Source organism: Arvicola amphibius, chromosome 13 (genome assembly GCF_903992535.2).
Source record: "Arvicola amphibius chromosome 13, mArvAmp1.2, whole genome shotgun sequence".
Classification (NCBI taxonomy): domain Eukaryota; kingdom Metazoa; phylum Chordata; class Mammalia; order Rodentia; family Cricetidae; genus Arvicola; species Arvicola amphibius.
The window spans coordinates 56,252,010-56,264,314 of NC_052059.1; the positions used below are offsets into that span (position 1 = coordinate 56,252,010).

General features: G+C 48.8%; 1 protein-coding gene across 1 annotated transcript in view; it reads left to right on the forward strand.

Annotated features, from left to right (window-relative positions):
* Window positions 1-3,620: 3,620 nt before the first annotated feature.
* Lats2 (large tumor suppressor kinase 2) overlaps window positions 3,621-12,305 on the forward strand; it is a 54,086-nt gene continuing 45,401 nt past the window's right edge. The window contains exon 1 of the mRNA XM_038310348.1: window positions 3,621-3,855. The gene's annotated coding sequence lies outside the window, so the exon portion shown is untranslated. The remainder of the gene's footprint in view (window positions 3,856-12,305) is intronic.

The window sequence follows — 12,305 nt, forward strand, 5'->3', positions numbered from 1 at the left end:
GCTGCCTCGGTGAACAGGTCCGCTCCGCTCATTCATACCCAGACCAGCACACAGGACTCTACGTAGTCCACGCTGGCCTGGAGTTCTCAATCTTCCTTCCTCAATCCCTGAGTGATGGGATTCGGGTTGGCACCCCCAGCCTCGACCAGAAATGGTTAATGCTTCAAGCTCTGATATTTGGCAAACTAAAGATGGCTTTAAAGTTTATCTGTTTTGCTGTCTATGGTTGTGGAGGAAGCTGTGGTCTGGCTAATGAGACAAAACATATGGGCTAAACCAACCCCCAGCTGGAAAGAATCAGTGTGGCATGCCTTCTTCTCAGTCATCCGGGTCTTTTGTGACCTCATCTTGCTCTATGTTTTACGACGGTCCAGAGAGAACTTTTTTTTTTTTTTTTTTTTTTTTTTTTTTTGTGAGGCAGATGTCACGAGTCTCAATCACACTGGCGACATATAAGGGGCAAGCATACGCTTTAGACCAGAGGCTGCTCTCTGAGCGCCTACTGTAGCAAGAGCTGCAGTACGAAGAGGCTGAGTAAATTATCACTCAGAGACAGAGTAAAGCAGGGTGTGAGTCATAGGGGGATATTCTGCTTGGACAGACACCTAAACTATCGTAGCCTTACCTCAGGAGCCTCTGTGGCGAGCGGGCTTCCAGCGTTAGCCAGGTCTATGACACCCTCTGCTCTGACTGATGCTAGAGATCTGGGCTCTGTGCTCCTCTCCTCCTGACACCTCCTGTCTTCAGGCACTGCTCAGGGTATAGCTTAGCGGCAGTGGGAGGGTCTGCCTAGCGCCTGGGAGGCCCTGGCTGACACCTCTAGCACTGCAACAACAAACCAGCAACACTAAATGCAGAAAGGGGTTAATTTGACTTGTTTCCGTATTTATAAAGCACATTGTAATCAAGACGTCTTGTGATTACCTCGAGAGAGCCTAGTAATTCAGGGCTCCTAAGCTCCGCAGTTAGCGCTATCTAGATTCAAATCCCAGCTCTTTGATCCTGGGCAAATTACACTTCAAGGTCGTTTTCTATCGGAAAGGGTTAATAATGGGTTACTGTGGAGATTAGATAACTCGGAAACACCAGCAGCACATCACTGGGAAGGAGAAGGCTACAACACAGAACACACAAATAATGTACCAGTTTATACATGGTCATTTTGTCACGAAGATGATGTTGTGCTCAGCCGACCCTGTGTTATCTTTTTCTCCCCAGCTACATACATCATGTGAGTGTATATAGTTCGCTAATTTAAAAATATTTTTTGTTATGGGCTACCCTACTATAGATGTATCAAGAGTTATGACAAAAAATCTCCTAGAATCACTATATTCAGAGACTATAGTTTATTATTATTATTATAATCTTAAAGATAGGGTCTCTGGCCTTAAAGCTGGACTAGAATTCACTATGTAGCTTCGGATGACCTTAAACCTCTGATCTTCCTCATGAGTGCTGGGACGATGAGCACGCACCACAACTCCTGATTTGATTGGCTGTCTTCGACATCTGTTTTCAATTTGTCTCTAGTCTCAAATACATGCATTTAAAAACATTTTAAAACTTCAAGGTGTTTGTGACTCCCTCCCAGCCATCCCAGTTCCAGGGGACCCAGTGCCCTTCCTGCCCCCGTGGGCACCAGGCACAGGCGGGATGCATGTACCTACATTCAAGCAACACACACACACAAACCTAAAGAGAGAAACATTTTAAAATATTAAAAATTTACCTTCATCTTTAAATACATTTTTTAATGTGCGTTGACATATTTGCCTGCATGTATAGTTTGAGCAAGAGTGCTAGATCACAGACAGTTGTGAACTGCCATGTGGGTGCTGGGAATCAAACCCATGTCCTCTGAAAGATCAGCCCGATGCCCTTAACCACTGAACCATCTTTCTAGTCCCCACCATCATCTTTTTCATTAAACCAATCAAGCACTATAGATTAGGTTGAAGATTTTTCTCTCCTCAGTCCAATTTCCATTCCCTCTATATAGGCCAGAGTTGTCATGAATTTGGTGTGTAAGAGTTTACACTCACACAAGATATTAGTATAGGTTCCGAAGGCTCTATGAATATGGTATCATAACATATACAGTTCTGCAAATCGCTTTTCTTTGTTCCACATTGGTTCTGAATTCTATCTGCAGTCCTTTATCCTTGGGCAGAAACAAAGTCAATTCCTTTGCGCCCATATGTATACTGCCACATGGATTTTCCTTTTCTGTTTCTGCACACTCAAGTTGTTCAGATTAAAGGCGTGCACCACCATGGCCCCCCTGAATACGTGTACTTTTGAGGGGCATTTACAATCTAAACCATGACACCATTTTATAGCATTTTTTATTTGAGTAAAGTTTTTCTTTTTTTGTTTTGTTGTTTTTCTTGTTTTTCAAGACTGGTTTCTCTGAGGAGCCATGGTTGTCTTGGAACTCACGCCAGCCTCGAACTCAGAGATACACTTGCCTCTGCCTCCTAGGGCTGGGCTTATAATTGCGCACCACTAACAGTTGGCTTGATCAAAGTTTCTTACACCTTTAAAGGGCAAGAGGCAGGAACTTTAAACACACAGTTTTAACGGCTGCCAATGTGCTTGCCGTCGGGGGAGAAGTACACAGGTGAATGTCAGTGGGTTCCTCTTCTACAGACTAAATTGTTGGCGATGCATTGGGTTTCCATCACCCTGCAAGATGTCAGTATAAGCACACAGGGTCAGACTGACAAAAGAAAATGAATGCTAATTATTAAAGTTCAAAGAGTGGAGAAATAAGACCTGAGGAGATTCTCTGGATGACAAGGGATTTGGGGAAGAGGGGGCAGTTCAGGGCTAAAGGTTTGGCGAGTGTTTTAAGCAATCAGGGCAAGAGTTCCGCTAGTAATACAGCCCTGAATTTAGTACAGGAGAGACAGTTTGGGTTCCCTTCCCAGTACAAAAATAAAATAAAAGCTGGAACAAATGATCTTCGTTATTGTTTCTTCCGGAATTGAAGCTTCAAATGTCACGATTGTTAATTAAAAAGAGGAAACCAGGTTGACTTTTAAAAACCATTAGTCCTCGCCATCACCACCGTAGGTGGTGGGAAGTGTGATGTTAGAGAGCCAATGGTAGATGGAGGACTTGGCTTCCACGCTGCTATTTCTTCTCAGCGGCTGTCCCTGAACCAAATCCCCAAATGGAGGCTAAAGGAGTGGCCGAAGTGTAAGCGCCTGTCTCTCTGGTTGGTTCGTACTGTTCTGTTCTACAAAACCATAAGGCACTTTGCAGAATGCGTGCCCGGGGAGGGAGCTGGTTAAACTGGGTCCTATTATGCACGGATTGTCAGGCGTCCCGGTTTTTTATTCGGTGCCCCGGTCTCAAGAGCCGGCTCTACTTTTCGTGGCTGGCACCGGAGCCCGTGAACTTTTTTTATTTTTAGCCGACTAGTACGAGGAGCTTGGGAGAACCGGCGACTACCGAGGCGAGCCGCGCGCAGGGCAGGTGGCGGCGGCCGGGCCGGGCGGCGCAGGAAGCGGCCGGCGGGGCGGAGTGGGTGGGCGGCGGGGAACGAGGCCGCGGGCGCCCCGCCCGGGTTGGTATGCGGCCGGGAGTGACGCGGGAGGAGGGGTCACGTGACGCCCGTGGAATGCCAACAATGTAGCGAATGTCCCGCTCGGGTCTGCGCTTCGGAACCGCGGCGTGAGCGCCCCGGGAAGATGGAGCCGCCGCCGCCAGCGCCGCCACCGCTTCTCCGGGCTCCCCCGACCCTACGGGGTCAGCAACCACTGCCGCCACCGGCGCCCGGTCTCCCGGCGCGCGAGGTCCCGGAGCCGCGGGCCAGGATGCCGCCGAGGGTGTAGAGCGCTCCCGGAGGTGAGGGGCCGCGGCCGGGAAGTTTGTCCAGACGGGGCTCCGCCCGCGCGGTCCCGCCCGGTCCCACGGTCGAGCCGCCCTGCGGGCCGCCGAGAGTCCACCGGGCTGGTACCGGGCGGGTGCGGGGCAGTGGGTGGCGGCGGTGGGACGGCTTTGTTGTGCTCGGCGGCGGCGTCCGGAGGCCGAGACCCCGCGTCCTGCGGCGCCGACCCCGCCCAGCCTGGGCCTCCGGAGCGCCGCGCCGTCCTCCACGCGCGCTCGCGGCCTTGCGCGCAGTCCCTCCCCGGGCCCTCGGCGGCGCGGTCCCCGCCCGGTGTCCCGTCCCCGGTCGCGCCGTCCGGTGCGGGGCCGTTGCGTAACGCCTCTCCGGAGCCGACTTCTCCCCGGTCGGCCTCGGCTGCTCCTCCCCGCCGCCACTCTGCGGCCTGAGTTCGTAGCGCTGGTCCCCAGCCCAGGTCACCCACACATGAGCCGCCGCCTGCGGGGCCCGGGTCTCACCCGAGGCGACCCCGGCCTCGTGCTCGAGGCCGCCGGGTGAAAACAAACGCCTGCGAGGGAACGGGAGAGAACGGGACGTGCAGATTTTTGTTGACAAAAAGTTTAAGGGAGGACTTTTACTTCTTTAAACTTTTCCTGCGTGCGTAATGTGGCTGTTTATTTAGGGGTTTGTGCGAAATCTTGCGCCGTATTTTTAGTTTAACCCTTGGTTAAATGATGCTCACCATTTTTGAGTGCTAAATCTGGAGATTAAGCTACTTTTTATGACTCCCCCCCCCCCCCCCTTTGGCAACTGTTGTAATAAGGCGTTAACAAAAATCTTCCAGTACAGGAATGCAGACGCTGCTAAGGAAGCCTGTTTTAACTTAACTGTAATTAACGAGACATTACAGTATTCGGCCTCTTGTAAAATATTATCTCGTTATCCCGGTCTAGAGAAGACTGTTAACCAAATTCACCATGGTTCCTTTGGAATTGCTGAACTTTTACCGCATTTCAAGTGTCAGTTGCGTTTGGTACCAACAGAGGCTGCTGTGCAGTTCTTAGAACAGTTACAGAATCCCCGAAGTTTTGAGCCAAGAGTTATATTCTTCAGCCTCTCCATCTAGTTGGAATAGTATTAAGTGTAAATTGGAGCTGTCTGTCGGTATTTCTTTTCTTAGCAAATCACAGCTTTGGTGGGAGGGACTTTCAGTGGTGGGCGGGGAACACGTTACAATAAAATGCCTTGTTATTTTAAATGCTGTGTTGTAAATAGCCTGCCCTGTGCACTTAAAGCCCACTGGAGAGTGGAATGGAGGGGTTGGACCTGGTAAATCCACCCAAAGAGTATATATGAAATCTACTGGGGAGCTTTGTCGGGGGGGGGGGGGGGAGGAAGGGTAATGTGGGGGTGAGGGTGTTGTCTTTGTGTTGGGAAACCCAGACCAACACGTTTTCTATTTCGTGCTTGTAATAGGAAACTTCCAGGCAGTATTCAATACTATTAAAAATAGTATGCTTGAAGGACTGCAGTTGATGAAGGCAATGTGTTTACATTGTCTTGACTAAATCAGTTCTACAAATGGGTAGACTTTCCAGTAGTCCTCAGAGATCAGCTTTGTGGAAGCTGTAGGAATTCCCAGAAATCTCCGTCCTTCTAAAAAGCCCGTGGACTGCTGATTCCCCTGAAGCAGCTGGCGTGCAGAGAAGTACCTCTTCAGTGGCAGAGGGCTGTTCCTTCTGTCGGTCAGTTCTATGCCACCCTCTGAGGGGTGCCCTGAGTGTTAAAGGATCTGCCTGGGTTGCTCCTGTCCCTGAGTGCTGCTCAGCTCAGTGCTTTGAAGCTGAATGGTATTTGATTTATTGTTTCATCTTGAGGGTATAATAAAACAGTAATGTTGGAAATCAAGATAATTGGTGGTGATGCTAAAATTAGGAAGTAAATTTGGCATTCCTTAATGCTTGCCATTCACTTGGCAAACACTTTATGTTGGTTAATGTCTAGACTCAGTCGACTTAATTGTAAGAGTGGTGGGTTTAGTTTTTTTTTTTGTAAAGTTAATAAGTACTTTTTGTTTATGTGCCAATATTTGGCACACATGGGATTTTTCTGGCTGAAGAAGGAAAGCCATTTTATTTCATAGCTTTCCTTGTTGGCCCTGATTGCTAAGATACCATTGCAGACCGCACAGATCTCTAAATCAGACCTTGAAGAGTGGAAGTTGCTTTTGACTGAAGTAGGCCTGGTTTTAGACCAGGAAGCTCCCGGCCTCCAACAGTTATCTGGGGCAAGACCCAGGGCTAGTGCTTTCCATTACTAATGAACTCCACCCTACCTCCTGGCTCTTCTGCTTTATATTCTTAAATATTAAAAGTCTCCCAGACAGCACCTGCCCCCTCCCCAGCATTGTCTGTCTTCCTGGATACATTCTTCACTCATGTGTGTTCAAGCCTTTACATGGAAGTTGGAGACTCCAAGTTATTAGCTCCACACTCCTCCAGCAGCCAGAGCCCTTCAGCGCTTCCTCCCTCTGGAGGGTTTTCTCCAAGTGGTCTTCCGCCTGGAAGATTCTTGTGTCAACAGGCAGGCGCACATGCACACACAGTTCCTTAGCTGGGCTGGTCACCGCTGTGACTCTCCAATGGGATATGCATTCTGACTCCCAAGTGGGGAATACGGGGGACTTGGAGAAGGGTGAGTGCAGAGGAGGTACAGCTTGCTCAGAGATGTGCAGCCCTGCTGGGAGTGGCCTGCCCTGTCCGCTTTAGCTACTCATTCTTAGGAACTCTGCAGGGAGGAACATGCATTTGGCTACTCTGGCCACTGCACAGGCGCCCCAGGCTGTATGCTGGTTATTGGAGAGTGGCAAAACGGTGTTTTCCTGAACCTCTAGGACAGTCGCTGCCCTCCTTAGAGCAGGGACAGTTTCAGCCTGTGGCCTTCTGGCCTGGATGGGACTGGGGTGGTATGCGAAGCTGACATTTAGTGTCTGGCTCAAGGCCTGACCTGTCCACTTGATTTAGTTTTGTCTTTGCTAGTTGCTTATAGTGGGAGTGTGATTTAAATAATAACTGGAGGCTTTGGTCTAAGAAATAGTGTTTTAAAATACCCACTCCCCCAAACCCCTAAACCATATGAGCAAATGACGAGAACTGATAGTGGGGTGGCATATGTCTGTCCTTCCAATGTGGGGGCACTAAGACAGGTGGATTGAGCTTGAGGCCAGCCCGGTCCACACAGACCATGTTACAAACAAGGCTGGCACAATGCCCCAAGCCTGTGACCTGAGTTTGAGTCACCAGAACCTACATGGTAGAAGGAAGAGCTGACTTCTTTAAGCTGTCCCTGACCTCCACAGGTGTGCTGTGATTTAGACACACGTGCGTACAAAGGTAAAACAATTTTATAATTAAACCCCTAAATTAAACCAAAGCCAGTGTGTGTCATTAGCAGTATCCTACCAGGGACGGGTTTTGGCTGTTTCGGTGGTTGCTGGCTGGTGTGTATATGCAGCCTGGGTTGGAGTGGGAAGCAGGAGCAGAAGGGAGAGTAAGAATCCTTGGACATCTGCTAGCATTCTCCAGTATCAGGCCGAGGGCTGGACTGGGTTTGGGAGGAAGCATGGAAGGAATGCTTAAAATGCCGCACTCGGTTGCTGTTCTGCCCAGCTAAGCAGAAGGTCTGCTAATGGGCTCAGTTTTGCAGTGAAATGCTTTTGTCTTGTGAGTTGTTACAGGTTTTATGTTTGTTTGGGGGTCTGTTTTGCTTTTCTTTGAGATAGGGTCTCTTTGGGAAGCTGTGGCTAGCCTGGAACTCACCATGTAGGCCAGGCTGTCCTGGAACTTTTGACAGTCTTCTTGTTCTGGCTCCTAAATGTGGGATCGCAGGTGTGAGTTGACTAAATGTGGGATCGCAGGTGTGAGTTGACTAAATGTGGGATCGCAGGTGTGAGTTGACTAAATGCTGGGATCTCAGGTGTGAGTTGACTAAATGTGGCATCGCACGTGTGAGTTGACTAAATGTGGGATCGCAGGTGTGAGTTGACTAAATGTGGGATCGCAGGTGTGAGTTGACTAAATGTGGGATCACAGGTGTGAGTTGACTAAATGCTGGGATCGCAGGTGTGAGTTGACTAAATTGTTTCAGGTTTTCAGTTTCAGTGTCTTACTCAGTTTCCTTTAAAATACATTTAAGTCAGGTGTTAATGCCAAACAAATTAAAAAATAGATTTACTTTATTTAATATTCCTTAGGGTCGTATTTATAAACTTATTGATGAAGGAAAAATTCCCATCTGTCAGGTCTTGTTAAAATGGCGTGGGAGTAGTTCCATGCAGCTCATCCCCAGCTGTAGTCTTCATTTGACTGATGAATGTTTCCATGAAAAATTTCTTTTAAAAGTTCAAGATTTGGCTGTAAAATCAACTGTCTTCAAATTAAACCTTAAAATGCAGAGTCTCCAAGCTGAGAAAAGAATTCTCTTTTTAATGATACCGAAAGCCTTCTTTCTAGATGATTCTATCACGGACCTGGGGCACTGGTGGGTGCTGTCTACCTCTTAAAAAGACAGCGTTCCTGGGGCATTCTGGGACCAACACTTCCCACAGAATGATGGGGAGAGATGGGGCGAAAAATCAGAACACTAAAGAAAACCGATGGTAGCTTCATGGGGGCCACTGAAATTCTCTGCTTACCCATGCTTTGTGAGCCTGGAAAGGGGAGGCAGCAGCAAAACCCTTGACCCTGCTGCTGGTCCAGGCCACCACCACTTGGTATTTCTTAGCTCTAGTTTTCTTTTGAGACAAGGTCTCAATAGCCCAGGCTAGCTGCAAATTCACTGTGCAGCCAAAGACTAAACTGTTGCTCTTCCTGTCTGCACGCCCAACTTTGTGGGTTGTTTGTTTTGTTTGGGGAGGATGGGTAGTGCAGGAGGAGGAGTTGTGGCTGGAACTCAGAGCCCCTGCTTGCTAGGTAGTTGCTGCCCACACCTCCAGTTCCCTGGCTGACTTTATGCTTGGAGTGTTTGTGGAACATGTGAGGATGCTGTGTGGACACCCTCCCTTGGTGTTTCAGTGTCTGTATTAGAATGACAGAGGGGCTAGGATGGTGTGTGAGCCGCCTCTAGAGTTTAGACTCCAGCCTGAGTGGAACCAGTGGCTAGGGCCAGGTTTTCATCTAGGAACTATGATCTGGAAAGAGAAACGTGTATGTGTGTGTAACTATTTACGAGTATGTACAGTGTGTGTGTGTGTGTGTGTGTGTGTGTGTGTGTGTAACTATTTACAAGTATATACAGTTTAGTTCCATGACATTAAATATATTCTTGTTGCAATAAGCGACACTTTTCTATACCTAAAACCTTCTCCTGGACCCATCAGGCAGTCACTCTGTCCTCTTGCTTCTGATTAATTTCTGTTCTCCTGTCTCTGGATTTGCCCCTCGAGGTATGCAACATATATGGGATGGTACAGTATTCCGTGGTTTTTTTTTTTTCTCCCAAGGCAGGATTTCTCTGCGTGGCCCTGGCTGTCCTGGAATTTGCTCCGTATGTAGACCAGTCTGGCCTCAAACTCAGAGATCTTCCTGCCTCTACCTCCCCAGTGCTGGGATCAAAGGTGTATGTCACCCCCACACACACTTTGGTATTTCGTTTTCTGAGCAGTTAATTTCACTCAATGCTAGCATGATATTTCTAAGATCATCTACCGTGTGGCCTGTAATGGGACTTCCTTCTTATGGCTGAGTACTAGGACATGGGCATGTAGGTTGTTTCTTTCTGTGTTCCAGCAGTTGCTCCCAAATAACCACAAGAGATTTAATGTTAATTATAAATGCTCGGCCAATAGCTCAAGCTTATTTCTAACTAGCTCTTACAACTTAAATTAATCCATTTATATTAATCTGCATTCTGCCCCGTGGGTTATGACTTTTACCTCTCCTGCATGTCCTGCGTCTTTTCTGTCTTGCTGGTGACCCTCTGACTCTGCCCTCCTTCTTCCCAGCATTCTCTGCCCCAAAATCAACAGTGAGAGCAATACATATTTACAGTGTACAAAGACTGTTCCACGGCATGGACATGTGATGATTTGTGACAGTTTTGTGAGAGTTTCCCCCAGCCACTTCTTTTTGCTTGGTCGGTTGGTTGGTTTGTTGAGACAGGGTCTCAGTATGGCCTGGAACTTGCTATGTAAACTAGGCTGGCCCCAGACTCACAGAAATCCATGTGCCTCTGTCTCGGGGATTAAAGGGGTATATAACCATGCCTGACCCCACTCAGGCACATTTATTTTGGCCATTGGAGTTGTACTTAGAGAAAGGGTTTTCCTGTGGCTGGAACATTCTTGCCCAGCCTAGTGAGTGCACCCTGCTCTATAACACCTGCTGAGGCCCTAGGGGACTGCTTCTGAACAGACGTATCCTGGGTGTGTATGGCCACATGTCGGGTAGCAGAGGGGGTGAGCGACAAGAACGCACCTGCCCATCTCTGATTGTTTGCAGACTGGGGTAGGTGTGGAAGTGCAGCTGTGGTCCCTTAGGTTGCTGGGCCAGGGAGACCCTGCCTGCAGTCCAGGGCAGTGAGCCAGCAAATATTGGGATTGTCTCTTCTCAGTGGCACGTAGGCCTGTGCCATTCAGATGCAAGGAAAGACTGGTGCTTTTAAGTTGCATGGGACCTAAGAGTCAACTCCGACCTGCCTGTGGGCCATGGTCGCTTCTGAAGCTGAGCTAGTGCTCAGACCTGTGCAGCCTAGTGCTTGGCTCCAGGTCTGTGTCTCAGCTTGGGACGCGACTGGACTGGCTTTTTCCCCTGTGCTTTTCTCTTTCACACACAGAAGTCCATTTTCACTTTCTCAGGCCATCCTCACACCCTGACTGACAAAGGAGACACATGGACATTCTGCTTTTGTATCCAGCTTGGTGTCTTCAGTTACCATGCTGAGTTTGGGCTGCTTCTTGTCTCCTGATCTGAGTAAAATGTTATACCTGCTCATTCTGAACCCTTAGGTGTATATCGTTGTAATACACTACTTCAACCCTTCCCGTGAGCATCACCAGGTCTGATGGGTGCTACCTCTCGGTGCTATTAGACTGGGCCACTTCTCTATCTTCCAGATACTAGCCTGTGTTAGAGCCCTAGAAGTTTTCGTTTTTGTCAATTTTTCATTAACACATTTGTGCTTAAATAATTGGTTATTTTGTCTGTCTTCCATCTTGAAGTTTAAGCTGCACAGTCTGAATCTCATTCTTAACCAGTGAGAGGCACCCCTTGTATGGAAGTTCAGTTTGTCGACTGGTCAGAAGTCCTACATGTATGGGGGTGGGACTCATACCACAAGTACAGCCATTCATTCGAGTGCATGTTCAGCGTACTTGGAGGCTCTGGGCCACTTCAGAGGACCCAGGCAGCAGCAGTCACCATCGTTGGTAATATGAACGTTTTCTCCACAGTACTCGTGACTGCCTCTTCTGTGACCTGTGCTGCTGAGACCATTTCAGTTTTTCCCGCGTCTGGAAGTTGGTTCAGTTTCTGCCATCCCTTTGGTTTAGACTCTTCCTGTCCCACTCTGTGCCAGGTTATGACAGGTGGCATCAGAGTTGGCTGTCTGTGGTCAAGGCTGTGCCTGCCAGCCTTGGGAAATGTCCCGGGGCAAGAACTGATGCACAATAGAAATGAAACGCATCTTCTTTCCTCACAGATGTCACACCAGCTACATGGCCTGGGACTGTAGCAAGTGCTGATGTGGGAAGCAAGGGCTTAGAGCAGACCCCTCGCCCCTGCCTCTTGCTACAGGCCCTGAGCTGGTGTCAGTGTGACCTGAGAGGCACCAGCACCGTATTACGATGGGTGAGGGCTGCCGCTGTTCGTGGCATGGATGAGTGAGCAAGCGTCGTGCCCAGAGTGGTGAAACAGAAGCCAGAGGCTGCATAACCACATGGTAGAAAGTACAAAAGCTGGTCAGACTGATCCTAGCTATTAGAAGTCTAGAAAATAGGTGCCTCTGATCTGGGCATCGGGGGGTAGTGGTGCCGTCTAATGTGACTGGTGTAGCTTCTGAGCATCTGAGCTCCTTGTGAATGCTGTCAGCCTAATGATTGTGTGCTAGGAAAAGATTGCCCGTGGTCCCCAGTCCTTTTTTTCCTCCCAGCTTCAACAACCTCTGTTTGAGAACAAATCCCAGGGAATCTTGGAAGGCCTGAGCCCACCAGGGCTTCCTTTGTTGCTGGAATCCAGCCTTCGCTATGGGATGGGCAGGAAGTGTGCTTGTTCTTGGTTAACAGAGCTTTGTATGGCTGTTTTCTGCACAGCCCTCGCCCTGACTAGATGTGTGAAGGGGCTTTCGTTTTCTGTAGTCTGCTAGGGTCACAGACCATACCTTCCTAAAGGAAAGTTCCAGGAGGGACATCTACTCTCTGTCCTGATGACCCTGTGGCATGTGTGAGTGGGTAGCCTACAGGCTGGTTAAATACCTG